Source organism: Camelus dromedarius, chromosome 26 (assembly GCF_036321535.1).
Source record: "Camelus dromedarius isolate mCamDro1 chromosome 26, mCamDro1.pat, whole genome shotgun sequence".
Taxonomy (NCBI): domain Eukaryota; kingdom Metazoa; phylum Chordata; class Mammalia; order Artiodactyla; family Camelidae; genus Camelus; species Camelus dromedarius.
Window position 1 is genome coordinate 18,632,930 of NC_087461.1, and position 21,397 is coordinate 18,654,326.

At 43.8% G+C, this 21,397-nt stretch overlaps 1 protein-coding gene across 27 annotated transcripts in view; it reads right to left on the minus strand.

Moving 5' to 3' along the window:
• The window catches only part of ZNF438 (zinc finger protein 438), a 150,241-nt gene that overhangs the window by 118,682 nt on the left and 10,162 nt on the right, over positions 1 to 21,397 (minus strand). For 14 of the 27 annotated variants that reach the window (XM_064479473.1, XM_064479467.1, XM_064479464.1 and 11 more), the window contains 3 exons: positions 11,469 to 11,544; positions 8,258 to 8,358; positions 7,456 to 7,633 (listed from right to left, as the gene is read on the minus strand). The exons of 7 other annotated variants lie outside the window; for them this stretch is intronic. The gene's annotated coding sequence lies outside the window, so the exon portion shown is untranslated. Of the gene's footprint in view, positions 1 to 6,458; positions 6,717 to 7,455; positions 7,654 to 8,257; positions 8,359 to 11,468; positions 11,545 to 21,397 lie in introns of all 27 variants that reach the window. 6 more of the 27 variants (XM_064479475.1, XM_064479474.1, XM_064479470.1 and 3 more) reach the window with 3 other exon arrangements.

Below are 21,397 nucleotides of genomic sequence, written 5' to 3' on the forward strand. Positions count from 1 at the left end.
GTGGGATACATGTGCAGTGAACCCAGCTGTCAATTCAACATGTGGTTAAATACGAAAAGACCCTGAGCAGTAACATCTCTGGATGGCCTGTAACTGACACCTCATTCTCAAAGACAGCACACAAACCACTGGCAGAAAAAGGAAGTGCACTGGGACAGGAGGAGCCTAGGGACAGCTGCATCCTTCAGTCTTGGGTGGAGGTGGAAGAAACAGTCAGTGCTGCTGCCCCTATGACTACCTTAAAGATACCAATTTAAGAAATGCAGAAGGAGATGTTTTATATTTTATTCTATAAAGCATGACTTTTCATTTAGATCAAATTACTGGTCTTTAATTTTGCTCAAGATACAAAGTATCTTGCTTACATAGCCAAAGTTAAGTGACAGCTGTTATTCTGTTGGCTCTATTAGCAGAAGAAATTTTTCACACTTAAATGATGCCAGCTTTTATCACGGTCAGGAGATACATCAAATAGAAATCAGTTACCTCCAATAAAGGTTTGACTGTTTTCATCCAATTCACAGATCAAAGTAAAGCTTTTAGAAGTTCATTCTATAGAACATGAAACATCTGACATTGCTGTGATTTAAACTCAGTTGGGAAGTTCAACAACAAAGATAAAATTACAGTCAGTTTTCATTTTTCACAGTAATTAAGTTCCATAAAGTCACCACAAACACTGAATTAGCAAATATCAAACTATTGCTCACAGGGGAAATACACAGTTAGGTTCCTGTGAGCCTCTGGCTACATTTTCATCAAGTGATCAAACATAACTTTGTGTTATGCATGTTTCTGTATAAAGACACTTTATTTAATATACATTATTGAGTCACTGACATTGAAGTCACAGTCAACAGCACTCACTCATGCCTGAATAAAACTTATTTGAAACACGTATTTTCTCTGTAAATTACATCACATCACAGCCTTCTTACACTTAGGAACAACACATAGCATTTCAACACGATGCCTGGGAGCCACTATAAACAGTGAAATCACCAACATGAAGCACAAAAATGCAACAACAAAGAAAAGTGGCGCCATGAAAAGGACACTTATTTATAGTTTGAGAGCTGAAAGAAGAAAGCCTTGCTTTACACACTCAGCTGGGAACAAGCATGTTGGGCAATCCAGATTTTTTCTTACTCGGCAAATGTCCCTGAATGACTACAAAAGTGCCAAGTGGGGATTACATATAAATTTTTGTGAATAGGGAGAATTCACAAAATGGAATCTGTAAATAATGAAGATAGAGTGCATTTGTTTTTACAGTGATAACACATATAAATACAGATATATCAGAGAAGTTTGGAATCAGACATTCTTGTCTCACTGGACAGAGTTCTTAACATGCCAAAGAGCTCTTAACAGCAGTCCTATTCCCAGATTTCATCCAAATTCTCAAGGTAATGAAAATGGCAACCTGGTTTGAACATCACTCAGGTGATGTCTACAATATATCCCCAACATCCATCCCTGGCCTGTCACATCCACCAAGAACCACGAATTCCACCAGAATCTTGAACAAATCCAACTAACTGTTAAAGTCTACAGTGTTTTTGTCACCCTCCAAATTGTCCCCCAGTCCTAAGTTCCTCAGATTGGGTTTTATGACCAATTCCTCTCACTGAAAATGGTCCTTAACATTCAATCACTCGACAAACATTGACTAATGGTTATCTTAGGCACTATATGAAGAAACAGATGAAAAGCATAATCTTTATCCTTAAAGAAATTATAGGCTAGAGGGGGACAAACGCCAAATAAAGCTCCAGAATTGAGCTGGATGTTTAAGTGCTAAATGAGTGCAACTTACACACCGCCATGGCTGTAAAGAAAAGGAGCACCTAATCCCCAGGGACAGAAAAGGGACCAGGGCAGCGGGGAGCTGGCAGAGGCATCCCTGAGCCGTTTGGGAAGCTGAGCAGTGGAGGGGGAACGAGAAGTCTTCCAGGCAAAGAGAAAATATGCAAAGCCTCCAAAGCCCAAGAGAACTCAGGAGGGAGGCACGTCGGCACTGAAGCCGGGGAGAGAGGAGCGAGAGACCAACACCAGGCAGGCAGGCAGGCACCCGACTCCGCAGTCCTTGGCCTGTGTGGGAGCAGGTCTGGATTGTATCTGGAAGGTGTAGGAGGCCAAAGAATTTTCAGCACAGGAATAATGTGATTATAGACTTGCATATTTTTTTTTAAATCACTCTGCAACAGTATGAAGTATAAATAAGAGAAAGTGTGAGACTGGAGACAGGACAAGCACTTTTAGAGATCATTACAGCAACATGGGTGAAAAGAAATGGCTCGAACTAAAGCAGAGACAACAGGGATGGAAAAGAAAGGATGCACTTGAGGAACGTTTAGAGTAAGGACTGCATATGGAGGTAAGGGAAAATAAGGAATCATGGTGAGTTCCAGACCTCTTACTTGAGGAAAAGGACCCTGCCATTCATTAATTTAAAAAAAAAAGGAATACAAGAGGAACAGGAAGTGTGGGTTTGAGAGGGAATTTCGAGTTTTGAAACTCAGAAAGAAAGCAGTAATTAGCAGAATCAATATTATGAGATGTCCCTGGAGAGTTTAAGGAAGCTCAGCTCTGCAGGTCCCAGCTCAGACTTACTGAATTAGAAACTGTGGGGATGGAGCCCAGGGGTCTATATTTTAATCACCCAAGTGATTCTGGTGCTAAACCCGGAGAACCACTGGTCTTGCCGAACATTACCAGCAATACTTGCAAAGGATGAGGCAATCAGATGGGCACAGATGATGACTGAAGGGGAGGTTTATTATCCAGAGGGGCAGAATCCAGATTACAGGAGATTTAAAGAATACACTGGAGGAAAAGAAATGAAACAGCACATGGAGACTCTTCTTTCACTAAGCTTGAAGAGAGAAAAGACAGATGAAAAATAAAGATGAGAAAAAAATGACTCACAGAATGAAGTCCTCCACGCAGCAGAAAAGATGCGAGCCCAGGCAGAGGAGCTGGCCTGGGAGGGGTGGCAGGCACTAGTGGCTGCCCTCCCAGTCCACTCTCCTGCTGGATAACAGGATCCTACTTTTGTTTTCCCCTGGGAGGAGGGCTGGAGGGCCACGAATCTGGAGTAGCCAAAGTCAATCACACGACTTCTATACCCCTTGCCACTGACTGGTTTAGAAATGGGATACATGATGTAAATTTGGCTAGTGAAGGCAAGGCTTCTGGGTAGGTTTTTTTCACTCTCAAAAAAAGACATAAAAGATGCTATGGCCTCAATGTTTGTGTTCCCCTAAAACCCGTATGTTAAAGCCCTAATCACAGTGTGAAGGTGTATGGAGGTGAGGTCTTTGGAGGCAATCGGGCTTAGTCAAGGTTATGAGCATGGAGCCCCATAATGGATTAGTGTCCTTATAAAATAAGAAAGCTACTAGAGCTCGCTCTCTCTCTCCACTGTGAGGAAACAGGAAAAGGGCATCATCTGAAAGCTCAGAAGAATCAAATCTTCAGGCATCTTGAGATTGGACTTCCCAGACTTTAGAACTGTGAGAAATAAAACATTTGCTATGCAAGTCGCCCAGTACATAATATTTTGTTATCAGTCCAAACTAAGACAAGAGGCACCTTTTCTTATAGTCTCGGGTACTTTGCTATGAGGATAAAAATCCTGGAGCTAAAATTGCCTGCCGTCTTGAGACAAGGGACAAGGTTGAGGACAAAAGCTAACTCATCCATGATGGCAGAACAGAACGGCAGAAAGATCCCAAGAGCCTCACGACGCCAGTTCGACGCTGCATGAATCAACTAGAAAACCATCTTGCTTCCAGATTTCTAATTATATGAGATCATTACATTTACTTATTATTTAAGCTATTTACAACTGCATCTTCTGTTATTTGCCAGCCAAAAGCGTTCTGATACAGACAGACACATTTTCACTGAGATGGGTGGGGATGAAATGAACTCTGCCTACTGGAGACATGGGAAATTTGAGGGAGTTTTAGCCTGAAGTTTCACTTATTAAACAAAATGAAGCTTATATAGACCTACTTTATAAGGGGACTGGCCTTAACAGCTCTTTCCTGCTTTGAAAAAAAATCTAGTATTTCTCATAACAAAAGCTAGTAATGAAGATAATGATTGATAATTATGATGATGTAAGCTAAGCTCATAGTCATTAAAGTATTTTTAAAAGGTAGATACTTTATCTGGGTATTGTTTACGTTCAGCATTCCATTTGACTTCAAGACTGAAACCACGCCAATGTCTCCTACTTTCTGTTTATAACAATTTCCATGTCAGTTTCACTTTTTCATACTTACATAGTGTACAACACGACACAACACAGCTTAGAGAGGCATCCGTAACTTTAAAGAACAAACACTCTGAAAACCAAACAATTTATAAAAAGATTTCTGTTTTTATTTCCATATACTTTCTAAGTATGTTCCAGAAAAGAAAACAAAATTTCAACTCTATCTGTGGAATGATACCTTTGATTCCTATCAGAGGGTGAAAAATCCACATGGCAGCCACAGAGATAAACACCAGAGAAAGCATTACTTGAGCACAAATAACAAAAAGCACTAGGATTGTGGGCCTGTCCAAGCAGTCCCCAAATGGTGAAAAAAATTTTTTAAAAGTTCAATTGTCAGATTTTGAAACCCAAAATCTTTTTCCTATAGAAACAATGTTACTAGGAGTCATTCCACTACTACGCCAGTCCCTAAGTCTTATAAAACCATATGCATAGGACTATTGTGTGAATAATACTTTTTCCTTTGGAAAATACACCATTTTCTCCCTCACCCACTACCAGATCCCAGGGGACCAAGCCTTGTCATGGACTCTGCCCACCTCCCCAGCCTCATCCCTCACTAATCTCCACTCTCCCACTCTATGCGCCCATTACACCGCCCCTTGTCAACTTGTGGGGCTGTCTCCTCTCTAAATCCTTGCTTCTGGCCCTCTTCCTGGTCACCCTCACTCCGCATTCAGGTCTCAGCTGAAATTTCACTTCCGCAGGAAGGCTGTCCCTTGGCCCCACACTGAGCCGTGTGTCCCTGCTACACTGTATTGTATTCCTTTGCCAGTCTCCTTCATGGTGGGGATACATCTTATCTGTTATTATTTTAAGCCCAGAGATCAGAAGAGTGGCTGGCATTTTGAAGATGTTTAAAACATGTTTGTTTGTATGAAATGAACTTTCATAAAAGAAGGTGCTTCAAGGCCTTTAAAAAACTTAATCTATGGAATATGTAACCTGATCTATGTTCATTAGTAAGGAATAAAGGAGTTTTCCAAAGAAGACGTCTCCGGTTCTGAATTTACACTTACAGATTGTGCTCCTGTCCAAGGAAGGAAGCTCACCTACCCAATTTCTTCTCCATTGCTGGTTTATAAAGTAACTTAAATGGAACAATAAAATTCTGGTGGGGGGAGGGCATAGCTCAGTGGCAGAGCGTGTGCTTAGTTAGCATGCATGAGGTCCTGGGTTCAATCCCCAGTAGCTCCATTAAAAAAAAAAAAACTAGCAAACAGGAATAAGTATATTTTCTAATAATACCTTCATCTCTTTCTTGCAGATAATGTCATTTATCCTCATGGCTTTTACTTTCTGTAACTGACGAAGGGCTGATCCCCAAATTTGTATCTCTAGGCCTGCTTTTCTCTTGAGTATAAGGATCCAAATTTCCAGCTGTCTGTAATTTTCAACCTGAATGTGCCACAAGGACTTCACTCCATCTCCCAGGTTCCCCCCAACCTTCCTTCTCCTGTGTTTCCCACTGCAGATAACGACATCACCATCTGGTCCCTGGAATTTTACACTCAAGTTTCCTGACCCTTCCTACTCAAAGACTGGTCCGTGGACAAACCGTGCTGCCCACCACCTGGAATCTTGTTAGAAACCCAGAATCTCTGGCCCGACCCCAGGCCTGCTGGCTCAGGCTCTACCTTTTAACAAAACCCCCAGGCAATTCCTATGCCCATTAAAGTTTGAGAAACACTGACCTGTAATTCCTTTTTCTCCCTAGCCCTCACACATCAACTCTGTCACTAACTCTATACACAGGAAAACAGCCCCAGTATACTCCTTCCCATCCATTTCTGGAATCACTGTCCTGGCTCAGCCACCTCCTGCTTGGAGCCCTGTGATGGTCTCTCAGTTGAACCTCTCATTTGCGGTTCTCGTCCAGAATGTCAGAAGCGACCTTCAGCCGTACAGCTATGAATTTTGAGGTAGACCATATGGTTGGCTGGCTGGAGCTGCACACACGATAAAGCGTGTCTCCTCTATGCTGTAATGGAAAATCTAGGGATGATCACAGAAGTCACAGGGGAAAGGATGCAAAACTAAAAGCAAAAAAGATCGAGAACCACCCTTCTCAAGTCTTCTCGCTACCTTCTCCATCCTGACCTCAGTTTTCTTTTCCAAATACACATCTGATCCCTCTCTAAGGTCTTTCAGTGGCTTCTGAACGTACCATATTCCTCCACACCTCCGCCTTTTGGTTCATGCATCTTTCTTTTTTTTTCCTGTTGGCAAAAATCTTGCTCATCTTCTGAGGTTCCGTTCAAGAGTCACCTCACTGGGGAAGAGGTGTCTTATCTCCCCAGGCTCCTTGGTAAAGAGCTGCTTCTCCAGGCCCGCCTCCCCCAGCATCCTGTTCATTAGGCGAGCATGGCCGTCCACCCTCCCTGCCAGACCAGGACTTCCCTAAAGGCGTTCTGTATCTCAATCACTGGCAGACAGAAGATACGCAAAAAAATTTTCAGTCAATTGCCATTTCACACGTGACATCATCAAAACTACAGAATTTGTCATTGATCACTTGAGTGCGTTTATAAACCACAAAATACAAGGTACCACATACGTGCCTATGAGATGGATCATTTAGAAATTCTTTTTAAAAAATATAAACATCTCTCAAACCATATACATCCAGTCATAGTAAAAGTTCAAATATGTCTGAAGACCAAATTGACATTCACATAAATCAGCTATCCTCGGGAGCGAACCCTCCAGGGAGGCCCAGCTGTTTCCTGAGAGACACACCAGATCACTGGACACAAGAGAGTTTAGCCTTTTATGAGGACACCAGGGTGTCCAGGCTGCCAGTTGATTTTTTTAATTATACATTGTATCATAAAGATTAAAGAGTTATCTTTATATAATAAAGAAAAGTCATTTAACCTACAATTTAAAATCTTCAAATTTTCATTTTTTGCATATTACTTTTCAAATGCAGTTGACATCACACTAAATATACCAGTTTTTACGCAGCTGCACACTTTTGCCATAAATTACACTTATAATTACACTTACAGGGATCATGCTGTCCCATCATCTTGACATACTGTAGTCCATGAAAACACTCACCCAATTCCAATCATTTAGCTCAACATTTATTGTCAAGGACTATGCAGGGCTGTGAGGCACAACGACCACCCCTGATCTCAGGAGCCCCTGGACCCACTCACCCAGGACTTGGCCGCCCTGGCGCGTAGTCTGAGCGCAAGTCAGAAGGCGGCCTCCCAGCAGCGCTGACTTGGGTGGGATGCCTGCTCCCACCTGACGGCTGCTCTCGGAGGGAGAGCACTCAGGAGGAAGAGGCAAAGGATGCAGCATGGACACGGCACGAGTCAGAGATCACACGTCCTGTGGGTGGAAGGCAGCGGCTGGGAGGAGGTGGAGCACAAGACACAGACAAGAGCAAATGGCCCCAATTCCTCAAAAATTCGCCAGAACTGGGAGTGATTTTAATTTCCAGTACTTCTGAGCAAATAGAAGGGGTAATTCAAGTTTGACTGTAAATGCATTTCTTTGATTACCCATTTTTAGTACTAACTGCATTACTTATTATCTGCTAAAATTCTCTGTCCTCTTATGCATTAAATCTTGGCATTTCTTTCCCCATTAAGTTGGAGAGAACTGTTCAGGTATTATAGATATTAACCCTCAGTCACACTGGAGAGGAGCACTTCCCTCGTCTGTTCTGCTATTTTTCCATTGTAACGGATGATCTTTGGTGAGTTTTTCGTTGCTCCAATTCTGAGTTATCAATCTTTCACAAATCTGATGAATATTACACTCTATTTTCCACTCCTCTTTCTAAAATGTGATTTTAAACATACTTAGCTCTTGCTATCAGCTAGACCCGATGGAGGCACGATGTGCATAAACATTCACAGAGAGACATTAAACCTCCCTCTCCCAACCCTTCTCCCACCCCTTTGCTAAGACACAGCCAGGCAATCCCTTTCATCCCAACTCCTCACTCACTCTCATCCCGATTCCCTCATGGGACAAGGCCAGGAAGGGAGCGGCTGGAGCAGGTGTTCTGTGCACTGTCCTCAGAGATGGCCCCGAAACACCCACACCTTCTAGAAAAAAATTAAGAACTAGTATTTTAAGGTACATCTTAGGGACCTAATTTTAAAGTATTGCTTGCAATATTCACTGCTCTACTTTGTAAGTCCCCCAAACTAGAAATCAAATATCTGCATTTTCTTTAAGGGCCTGCCAATGCCACAGCCTTGGACTTCTTGTTATGGAAGGCAATTTTCCAACTGAGAAAAGGGCTCAGTCTGCAGCAGTTTGCAGCTGGACATGTCTGACTCCCCTGGGAGTTTGGAAGCTGGGGGGCAGGGGCACCTTTCAGATGCCACGATGAGGAAGCACACATGGCTACCAGTGGGGGACCAGGGATCCCGAGTGTTCCACAACGTCTAGGGTCATCGTACACAAAAACGGCCCATCTCCCCCCCAGAAGCCAGCAGCTACTCCGTCACTGCAGCTAGGAGCCTTACGGCCCCAAATGACCTGCTTCCCAAGTCTGGTGCAGACGAATCTCCGGACTTCCACTGTCCTATCTGCCTGCCCTCGTGCTTGTGTTACAGCGGAAGGGCCGGCCCACGGGGAGGCTGTGCGGGGCCTGGCTGGATGGGGCATCCCGCCAGCTCCTCCTGTGGGGTCTCTCATGTCACTGGCCGCCCTGGCCTGCACGTGCTCACGTCACAGCTCCACAGGTTCCTGGCTCTGGCTAGTCTCTTCTAGCTCTGATCCACCAACACTGTTTCCTGTAAGATCTTAGGAAACACCTGATAAACAAACCACACTTAGAGACTGATCTTATGATGGCACAATGCGTTCTTCTTCTCAGGGAGGTTTGTATTTAAAGTCTGAACCAAAGGTACCATTTCTGAGTAGCCAAAACCTGGAAGCAACATAAATGTCCATCAACATTGGATAAAGAAGTGATGGTATATTTATACAATGGAATACTGCTCAGCCATAAAACAGAATGAATTTTTGCTGTTTGCAGCAACATGGATGGACCTAGAGGTTATCATACTAAATGAAGTAAGTCAGTGAAAGACATATTTGTATGAGATCACTTATATGTAGAATCTAAAAATAAGTGATACAAATGAACTTATTTACAAAACAGAGAGTGATTCACAGACATAGAAAACAAATTTATGGTTACCAAAGGGGAAAGGGGGAGGAATGAGTTAGAAGTTTGGGATTGGACAATACAAACTACTCTATATAAAACAGATAAACAACAAGGTCCTACTGTACAGCACAGGGAACTATACTCAATATCTTATAATAACCTATAATGACAAAGAATATGAAAAAGAATATATATATGTATAACTGAATCACTCTGCTGTACACCAGAAACTAACACAACATTGTAAATCAACTATACCTCAATCGAAATAAATAAATAAAACAAAAGGTGGGCAAAACTCTAAAAAAAAAAAAAAAGATACCACCTCTTGCCATCTCCTCTGTTACCAGCCTGGTCAACCTTTTCACATAGGTCACCACGGTAGCTTCTTAGCTAGTCTTCCTGCTTCAACCTTCCAACTTCTAGTCTGTTCTCAACAAAAAGCTGACCTAAGTGAGAGCCTGTCATTTCTTAGCCCCAAACTCTCTGATAGCTCCCTAAGAAAACAGATCATCAGAATAAAAGCTCCAACACCCTGCGAGGTTATAAACCATCTGAGGGGAGGAAAGCTGGAGGGGAGTGAATCGGGGAGAAAGAACAAGAGCCACTTTGGTGATGTTAAATGTGTGATGAGACGTTCAAGTGGGGCTAACAGAGGTGCATTATCCTTAGATCCTCCGACGAGAGCTTCAGGCTTGATAAGCGGTTCTCAACTGGGGGTGATTTTGCCCCCAGGAGACACTGGGCAATGTGTGGAGACATTTCTGGCTATCACACCGGGGACAGAGGGGGTGCTCCTGGTATCTAGTGGGTGGAGGTCAGAGATGCTGCTCGCCATCCCACCACTCACAGGACGGCCAGGCTAAACCTTCAGGACTCCTCACTCAGAAGTCAGGCAGAACCAACCTGGGAGATGGAAGAACTGACATGGAAGACTGAAAGGATCAGTCAGGATGGGAAAAGGAGAGCCAGGAGAGGGTGGTGTGACACAGGCCAAGAGGAGGGGGTCCCTGAATGGAAGCCGTGGTCAACTGTGGTCAACTGCGTGGAGGATGGCGAAGATGTCAAGTACCGCCGGTGGGTAAGAGGCTGGAAACAATGGAGGAGGCATGCTGCGCGGAGTGAGATAAAAGAGACACGTGGGAAGGCGGCTGAGCAATTCTGAGGCTGCTGAGTATATCATTAAAGCAAAACCAACTGGCAGGTAGTCGGGCTCATCCAGCCCTGAGCTTTTGCCAGACAGGAGAGATCAAAGAGGTGCAGAGGAAGGGAGAGAATCTGCAGGAGAGTCATTTGAACCAGGGCAGGAGGAGGATGGATAAGGAAGGAACTGATGACAGGAGGGAACTAATAAATACAGAAAAATGGGGGAGGGAGTTAATGAATTAAAATCTGAGGTGTCATAAACATTTTCCCACATTAATAAATATAATTTTCTATCATGCTTTTAATTGCTTCATAATAGTATGGCCCATTTCTTGAGATTACTAAAGTAAATGTGATTTTACTTTGATAAGAAAGAGCTATTCACTACTTGAATACTGCTAAGCATCTTACTTACTCTTCCAGACCAAGATCAAATGGCATTTGTGGAAAAGACCACGTTAACATGAAAGACCTGGGTTAACATATTAGCTCTTTCATTTACTAATGCTGCGACATTTGGACAATTTATCTAACTTCTCTGAACCTAAATCTCTTAATCTAATTAACAGATTGTGGGAAGCAGAATAATGATGCCTCCCCCAAGGAGATCCGCATCCTAATCGCTGAGATCTGTGAATGCGGTCGGTTACATGACAAAGAGGAACTAAAACTGCAAGTGGAATTAAGGTTGCTAATCAGCTGATAAGGAGAGTATCCTGGATTATTGAGATGGGTCCTCAAAGGAAGAAGAGGGATGCAGAGGAGTCAGAACCAGAGAAACATCATGTAAGACTCAACCTGCAATTGCTGACTTTAAAAATGGAAGGAGGCCACGAGCTGAGAAGGTGTGAGCAGCCTCTCGTAGACGGAAAAGACAAGAAAACTTACCTCCCCAAAGCCTCCAGAAAGGAACTCAGCCCTTCCAACACTCAGGAAGACGCATTTTGGACTCTGACTTCCAGAACTGTGAAATAATAAACATGTGCTGTTTCAAGCCATGAAGTGTTTGTTCATTTGTTACAGCAGCAACAGGAAACTAATACACAAGTAAAGCAAAACATCTTCATAAACTGTTGGGCAGATTAACCAAGAAAACTCACATATGGTACTAGTACAGAATGCATTTAAGTGGCTGCTATTGGTATTATCAGCGCTAATACCATCAATAGAGCTAAAACCAACAGTTGTCAACACAAAGAACTCAGTTCCTGAGCTTACTCAACTCTGTGACCTAAGATACCTCGGTTACCCTCTGTAGGACTCCGTGTTCTCACTTATAACACAATATGAGGGAGCCAAGGAGACATGACTTCTAAAATTTCTTCCAGCTCTAAAATTTTATGATTCTAAAATCTAATTCCTTAATGACACATTCTACTTATTGCTAATTAACCGAATCAGAAAATCCTATTAAATAAAAAATAGCAAGCCAAGCAGTTTTCATTTTACACTTCAACATTTTCAATATTTTACATTGCTGAGTTATAGCCTTATAAAGTGGAGTCGTGGCAGAAAACCCACAGGCCTGCAAGCAAGGAAAAATATCTAAGTTATCCTGCTACTGTGTAAAAGCCTTTCAGTCAGACCACAACATTATTCGTATCTTCTCAAAATAGCTCAAAGCATATTCCCACATGTTACCTCATTTATTCTTTTTTTAACAGCTTTATTGAGATATAACTCACCTATCATACAATTCACCCTTTTGAAGTTCATAGTGCATTGATTTTAGTATATTCACAGAGTTAGGCAACCATCACCACAAGCACTTTTAGACTATTTTCATCATCCTGAAAAGAAACTCCCTCCCCATCAGCAGTCACTCCCTGTCTCCCCACCTCCAACTCACCCAACCCACAAACCTACTTTCTGGCCTATTCTGGACATTTCAGATAAATGGAATCAGACAATACATAATGCTTTGAGATTTATCCATGTTGCAGCATATGTCAGTACTTTATTCCTTTTTTCTTGCTGAATAATATTCCATTCTGTGGATGTGCTACATTTTGTTTTTCCACTCATCAACTGATGGACCTCTGGGTTGTTTCTACTTTTTAACTATGAGGAATAATGCTGCTGTGAGCATTCACGCACCAGTGTCTGTGTGAACGTATGTTTTCATTTCTTTTGGGTATAAACCGAGGAATGGAATTCCTGGGTAACAAACGGTCACTCCATGTTTTAGCCATTTAAAGAGCTGCTGGGCTGTTTTCCAAAGTGGCTGCCCCCTCGTACATCTCCACCAGCAATGCACAAAGGTTCCGATTTCTCCACACCTATCACCTTATCAACACCTGTCATGACCTGTCTTTGATCACAGCCGAGCACTGGCTCTGAGTGCCTTCTCTGGTGGTTATGGTTTGCACACCCCATGGCTGATGATGCTGAGCACCTTTCCATGTGCTTATTAGCCACTTGTGAGTCTTCTCTGGAGAAGTGTCTATTCAGATCCTTTGCCCATTTTTCAGTTGGGTTATTTGTCCTTTTTATTACTGAGTTATAAGAGTTCTATATAAATTCTGGAGACAAATACACCATCGGATACACAATTTTGGTGGATTTTCTCCCACTCTGGGTATCTCCTCTCATCTGAGTGCAGCTACTTGCACCAGACAGACAGATTCTGTGTTGCCATCCCCTTTACAGACAGAATTTTCATGTCATGTCTTTAAACAGACTTGACAACTGGTAGACTCAAAAGTAAGTTTACATCTGTGTCCCTGTTTTTCTTAATTGAAAGAGGCCACATATTGATAACAACATTGGGACTGAACACCCAGGAAGTTTCCCTCAGTTCAACCCTGACGCTGTCCTGTATCTATAACCAGACAATATTATTCCCAAGTGACATCAAAGGAGGTTCATTCATTCACTCGAAAAACAGTCATTGAGTGTTAAGTAGCAGGCCTGTGTTTGACTCCTAGCTCAGGACGCATTAGTGAGCACGACCAAATTCTTGTCCTCATCAGTGGTTTTTTTGGGGGGCAGGGAGGGGGTTAAGTTTGTTTGTTTGTTTTAATGGAGGTGCTGGGGATTGAACCCAGGAACTCCTGCGTGCTAAGCATGCAGTCTACCACTGAGCTTTACCCTTCTCTTTCATCAGTCTTATAATTTGGCAGAATTATGCAAAATCCCTGACCCTGAATCAATTTCTTAATAGCAAATAATCCAAAGAGAGTAATTTTTTATCTTAATGCTTAAAGATCCACTGTCAATTCAGAAGAATCATTACAGACTTTAATGTAAGTGATATCTTTTTAAAAAAATTAATCCAAAGTGTCAAACTTATTTTGTGGCCTAGGATGACCTTGTTTTGAGTGCTAGCCTTAACAGGCCATCACTTGCTTCTTATAAATCCTTTTTATAATGCAGCAGTGCTTACTTTAATGACATTTGTCAAAATGAAACTTGACTAGAGGAGGGAAATATTCCTATTTTTATCAGAAATATCTAAAGCTTCATGGCCAGTTCCTATGCCATGCTGAATACAAATGTTATAATAGCTCCATTAAACATAAAAATGAAAATAAAGAATTAAAAACTCACCAACTTAAAAAGGTAGTTCTAACCTTGTCTGTCTAACTACTACATATTAAATAAATAAACAACAAAGTTCTACTGCATGGCACAGGGAACTATATGCCATATCTTGTAATAACCTATAATGAAAAAGAATATAAAAAGGTATATATATATACATATATATATGAATATATAATTGAAACACTATGCTGTACCAGAAACTAACAGAACATTGTAAACAGACTCTACTTCAATGGGAAAAAAAAAATTACTAATGCAGAGCAGAGGGACCCGTGTTGTTTCCCTTAAAGAGTTCCCAAAGATGTTCTAATCTAAACCATAACGCATCTACATTCTTTTGTTATAAAAAACATTTAACATTTTTAAAGTAGGGTCAATATAAGAAATTTGTTGAGTGGGACAGACAGAACTCGTGGCTTATAATTAGAATGACATCCATATTTACTGTGCAAGTGCAATAAATTAAGTAACAGCCAGCAAGTAAAACTAACACAAGGGAAGCTACACCACGCCCACCTCATGGTTCTGAGCGCCCCCAGCACGCCACTTTGTAACCGGACTGCCCTTTGGCTGGAGGTGCCTAAGGATTAAGAAGGTACAGCTAAGCTGGGACAGCGTGACCCGAGAGGACCCCAGGGAGGGCCCACTGCTGAAGGCAGCATCATGGTGCAAGGCAGGGCTTTCCACACTGTGAGCTGGGAGGCTGGGCGTTTTCTGCAGCTGTCTCGGGGCTGCTTTAAAGGGTCAGAGAATAGTTAGTGGGCAGGGTACTGCACTTCACCTGTCTCACGTGCTAGTGTCCTAGGGAGGAACCAACCTGACTCCATACTGGATCTAATCCTTTGGCCCCAACCCTGCGCTCTGTTGCCTGTGCTCAGTCGTGCTGGTTCTGCACCTTCTGTAAGAGAACATGGCCTAGAGCTTGAAATAGACAGGACAGCCCATTCTCCAGGCTCTGATCTTTAAGGGGATAACACTTTCCTATTCACAGAGAGAGAAAAAGTTGAAGAATAGAAGATAAGACTTGTCTCCTTGGAGGTTTACAGGGACAGTATGACCTGGCCCACATGGGCAGGACAAAGGAGTGACTGAACAAAGATCAACAAGACCAAAGGATTCTGACACCAAGAAGTTTGCACCAACCAACCACACCCCATCCCCTTTTTAGTATAAAAGGAGCCTGAATTCTGACTGGGGGAAGATGGTTCTCTAGGACATTAGTCCCCCATCTTCTGGGTCTGCTGGCTTTCCCAATAGTTGTTCTCCTCGCCCCAACAGCTCATCTCCCGATTTATTGGCCTATTGTGGCAGGAGCAGAACAAGTTTGGACTGGGTAACACTATGCCTCCATGGACGTTTTCTGAAAACTGCAAATCAGATTGCAACACAAATATCTGAAAACCTAAAACTAGAGGAAGTCTTGGCCAGGCAGACAACAATGCGCATCAGATCTGAAAGACAAGGTAAGGACAAAAGGGGAGAATGAATAATGAAGCTGGTGGGGCGCAGAGTCAAAAACAGGAAAGGGTGTAGCAGAAGCCAAGGGTCAGGGTCAGGGTCGGGTCTTTATCCACAAAAAGAATGCCTATTGTGGAGTGGGTGTGTCTGTCTGCTCACCGTAGCTGGTGAGCACCTTCACCCAGAGGAACTCAGCTGCCAAAATCTTAAACTCCAAAAAGCTGCCTGCAGGCCGCAGTCTCACCCTTCTAGCTCCCCAGATTCCTTGCCTCCCACAGCCAATCAAATCCCCACAAGGCAGCCAACTTGAACCATCAGAAAGTAAGACAGCCTCTCCTCTGATGGATGGGTGTCTTTTCCATGACACCTGAATAAAATCCTAAATCCTCCCTGTGGCCCGGATGTACCGCGGGCCCCCGCCTTCATCACCTCTCCCCTCCTCACTGGCCAGGGCTCTGACTGGGATGCTTCCTGACCCACATGCACTGCCGTCCTGACTACACTCAAGTCTGCTCAGAGGTCACTTCCCGGTTCCCATGACCACTCTCTAACCCTTTACCCTTCCTCATTTTCCTCTTTACCATTTTCTTACCGTCTGCAATTATGTATCTGTTTGCTGCCTACCTCCCCGCTAGGGCAGGGGCTTTGTTCTGATCACTGTTTTGACCAAAGTAGCCACACCACCGAGAACAGTGTCTGGAAGATAAATGTTCAATGTTTATTCAGTGAGTGAATGAATAAGTCATACTTGATCTTAAGTATGTTTAGGCCTCCAGCTTTTCCTCAAACCCCCCTTTTTTTATCCTGATCTATCAACTACACCCTGAGCTTTCCTTCTTGCCCACTGTAACCTGGGATCTGATCACCCAGCTTTGCCCTCACCTTGCCTGCACTCTCAACTTTCTTGCCGGCCTGTCCATCTCCTGAACCAACCTAAGGATCTACTTCTTCACTCCCACACCCCAACCATCCAGAGATCACTGTGACAAAAGTTCCCACCCATGCCACCTGCGGACCTGCAAACACACAGTCTCCCATCAGGAGTCCACCAGTCTTTTTTAGGTTTCCAATCCGGTCCCCCTCTCCCAGCCCACAGAAAGAATTCCAAGCTTCCAGCACTTTCTTCAAGCTTCCTGCTCTCCCCTCCACTCAGCAAATGACCTCACCTCCACAGAAACAAAAGAGAGGTCACTAGCTCAGGCTCCCTCAGTTTCCTCCATCCCACCGATCAACAACCACACGCCCACTCTGATCTCCTTCCTGGCCGGCGGGAGGAAGGATGTCCCTCTTCCTGCCCGAAGCTAACCTCCAGCCAGAGCCCTGGAACTCAAGCCATCCAGCCCACCTCCTTAGGGATCTGATGTCATCCTTTCTCCTCCCCCACCCCGCATCTTTAATCTCCCTCTCTCATTGGGCTTTCCCCCCACTGCACAGAAATGCTTAAATCTCTCCCATCATAAAACAAATGAACCAACAGGACGATACACTCCCCCAGACGTCATGTCTCTCCCTTGCCACCGTCCTGTTTGGCCCTTTCTCTTCACAGCCAAGTGTCTTGTAAGACAGCCTGGACTCAGTATTTTCACAGCTCCTCTTCCCTGCTCCCAAGCCACGCCTCAGCCCTCTGAGAGCTGGATGCTGCCTGCAAACACAAAACTGCTCTCTCCAAAAAACAGGTGACTTCTGAGCTGAAGATTCATTCTGGATGTATTAGACCTGTCAGTTAAATACGGCCATCCTCCGTCTTAAAGGGCTCGTTCCTGGCTTCAGGTACATTATTCTTTCTTGGCATTCAACTTTTTTGGACACTTCTTCGCTGTCTGCTTTGCTATCTAAGAAAAGCCTCTGTATGTGGTGTCGCAGTTAAAAGCCTGGGCTCTGGCTCGGTCAGCTCGGGCTGCCGTAACCAAGCACTACGGCCGGGTGGCTTCGAGAACACAACCCTCCCTTCTTATGGTTCTGGAGGCCGAAGTCCAGCTTGGCTGGGTTCTGGTGAGACCTCTCTTGCTGGGCTGCAGACAGCCCCCTCCTCACATGGCAGAGAGAGATCTCTGGTGTCTCTTCCCTTTCTTCTAAGTTCTACAGGACCAGGATGCACCCTGACAGCCTCATGTAACCGTAATCACCCCCTCACAAGCCCCATCTCCAGTACAGTCAGTTGGGGTTAAGACTTCAACATGAATTTGGGGGGAACCCAATTCAGTCCATAGCAGCCAACAGTAATTACATTTCACGTCAAGGTCGTAAAACTGGATGTTTGGTAACAGTAACTGTGCAAGTACAAGGCCTCTAAAGCAACAAAGAGAACGATTATCATGTGAAAATATCAGGACACGAAATTTTATATAAATATGTAAAACATATGCATATGAAATAAAAAGGAATATACCATACTCACAATAGGAGTGATGTCCAAGTAAAAAAAGTTTATTTCTAAACTTTTTGCCAAACAATTTGAAAAATAACTTTTCATAGGAAGAAAATATAGATGAAAAGCTTCCACTGAGAAAAAAATCACTAAGAACAATTTCAAATTAACTTTCCATGTTTGTTTCCTGTTTACACCACTGCCATTTGTATTAACTAACATATAGGCCAGTCTGCTGTAAGAAAACCAAAAGAACAGTGGCTCAAACAAAAGAGGGGTTTATTTCTCTTGCATACAATAGTTCAGGGGCAGACAAATAGTCCAGGAAGGTCCAGAGACTGAGGCTCCTTCTGTCGTGTCCCACTGCTCCCTGGGGATGCTGTCCTGGTCTGTATGGAAGAAGCTGCTCACCAACACCTTGTTCACGGGGGTGAGGAAAAAAGAACATGACTGACAAGCAGATCTGATTGCAGATAAGGTTTAGAAACTGCACAGATCACGTCCACGCCCATTTACTGGCCAAAACTTAAAGATATGTGGCCTCAACTGCCTACAAGAAACTTAAGAAATAAAGTTTCTACGCAGGGGCTTTGGGCTGAACTAAGTATCAGAGGTGGGAGCGCATCCTTCCCCCAACTCCGGAGCAGGCATCTCCCGAAGTCCCATCCAGCTACTGGATTCCGCTCACAGCCTGCGATCTCTGGGCGACACACGGTCTCTTCTGCGAGTATTGGCACAGCTCCATCCCAGTCCAGTGACCTACAAACTAACAGACCAGTAACCACCTCTCTACCACCTTCCCACCCAAATACAGTGGAAGGAAAACAAGATGAATCCATTTAAATCTTCCATTCTGAAAAGAGAAGAATGGCAAATACATATTCTTACCAATGATGAAATGAGGCTGGACAAGAACGGCAAAGAATCCCCATGCTACCAGCCAGGGAAGCCAGAGCCTTGGTTACACTCAGTCCTGTTGTCTGGGGACGTGGGGGGAAATCTCCCTTGTCACTTTGTCTGCTGGAGCCTGGCTTTGCCTCTAGAAGATTTTCCCCCCATTATCCGTTCTGGCCACGCATGAAGTGGATAGGGGAAGTCTGTGCTCCAAAGAGGCAGCAAAGACCTGGTGCAAACTGGGGGGTCCAGGGTTGCATTTGGTGTCAGTGTCAAACCCACCACGGGCTTTTGCAAGCCAAACTTGTGGGATCTTTGACCATATAATCCTCTCAAAAGTTCAACAGGTCTGTTTGCCTTCAGTCAAGACCACGTGACAGTAACCACAACTAAAGACTTGGTCTGGTTGTAGATATGAAGCTGTCATTCCTCCTCTGATGTGCGGTCTTCTGTGGCAGATCCATCTTTCTCTCCCTCGATCTAAGGTTAGCTACGTTGAGGTCATCTGACTCACGAAAGGAAGGTTATACCACCATGTCCCACTGTCAGCCGGGCAGGCCATGTGACCTGAGATGGTTCTTCCGCTGGTTCTTCCTGCCTGACTGGTTGCAGGCTCAACCATTTGATTCACTTTGGCCAATAAAACGTGAACAAAAGTAACACAGGTCACTTCCAAGCACCTGATTCTGCCGTCTCTTCTTCCTCTGCCACAGAACAGCAGTGTCCCCCAAAGGCCTGTCCCTCTGGCTTGGAGCAACAGAGGACGTGGAACAGAGCCACGAGCGTGCCATGAGTAAGAACTAAACCCTCACCGTGCAGGAGACCGAGACTTTGAAAGTGGGGCTTTACCTAGGTGAGCTGACAGGTTCGGGCGGGACGGTAAATCCTTAATTTGTTCCTTGCCTGGACTGGCTTCTACTGTCTGGCCAAGAAAATCTAACAGGAGGCTCCTGAGAATGAATCTTACCTCCCGCTGTTTGGGATACAGAAGCAGCTTTTTCTAACCCTGCAATACTCCGTATTATTGTCCTTTCAGTCTGTTCAGAGCATAGGCCACAGGCAGAAAGAACCTCCTTTAGCAAAACTAGACTCTCTCCCAAGTCTAGCTGCAAACCAGCTCATCATCCCCTCATTTGACCCTTGGCCTGCAGATCCTTGCTGAAGCAGAAGGGAGTGGTCCCCTCACTTCAGTAGTCTTTCTAATCGCTCCCCTTGATTTACCAACTCGACAGACACACTGTCTTCCAAGTTATCAGAGGTGACAGTTTCACCAAGTGTGTTGCCACAACATAATAAGGGTCACCTTGTTTAGTGATCACAGTCGTTGGTTCTGCTCCACAGTGTCACTCAGGGAGCTAGGCTGATGGGGGGGAGGCCCTGCTACGTGCATCCCAGGACTTCCACCTCAGGGTTCAAGGTAGTTGTTACCATTATAGTTGCTGGGACTTTCCAGCTGGTAGGAAGGGGGTGGGGGTGGGGTAGGGAGATGAACAGGACAAGCACCTTATCTTAAAGTAGATCAACCCAAAGTTGTACGTATCACTTCTGCTCACATCTAATTGCCCCAAACATCTAATCACACAGCCACACCTACAGGCAGGGAAAGTGGAAAATACATCTTTTTGTCAGGAGCCATGTACCCAGCTAGACCAGAGGAGCTCGGATGCTGAAAAGGGAAGAAGGAGCACGACACTGCGCAGGACGCAGCAGTCTGCGCTGTACCCCACACACCCCGTTCTATATAGTTATCAAAGAGCTTTCAAAAAGCACAACTCAGACTGTGGCACCCTCTGTGAAAACCTCCACGGGCTTCCTACTTCAGTTAGCATAAAATCCCAAGTCCTTACAACGGCCTGCAATCCCCACGCAATCTGAACCCCCAGGACCTCTCTCAGGGCATCTTCTAATACTCTTTCCATAAAATAAACACCACATGGATTGAACATCTAACTATGAAAGGTAAAACTGGGAAGCTAATGAAAGAAAAAGCAGCATAATGCATTTGTGACCCTGAGTGATGAAAGATCACAAGGGTATAAACAACATGGGGGAATTTTGATGGAACTGACTCCCTCAAAATTAAGGACTTGTAACTCAACAAAGGACACTACAGACAAAATTAACAGATAGGCAAAAGGCTGGAAGTATGTGCTTGCAACATCTAAAAAACAAAAAAACCCACAAAGGAGTTAATATCCAGTGTATGCCAAGAACTCTTGGAAAATAACAATAAAAAGACAGGAAATGCAACTGAAAATTTGGTAAGAGAAAGAAGCAGACAATTCACTAAAAGTAAAATTAGAGGGGTCAGATAAAATACAGGATGCCCCATTAAGTCTGAATTAAAGGTAAACAATGAAAAGAATTTTAGTGTGCGTCCAACTATTGTATAGTATATACTTACGTTAAAAAAAAAATTGTTGTTTATTCGAAATTCAAATTTAACAGTGTCTCGTATTGTATTTTTATTTGCTAAATCTGGCAACTGTAGGTGAAATCCACATGGCTAACAAGAGAATGAGGAAAAGCTGAGCCTCACTGGTAATCAAAG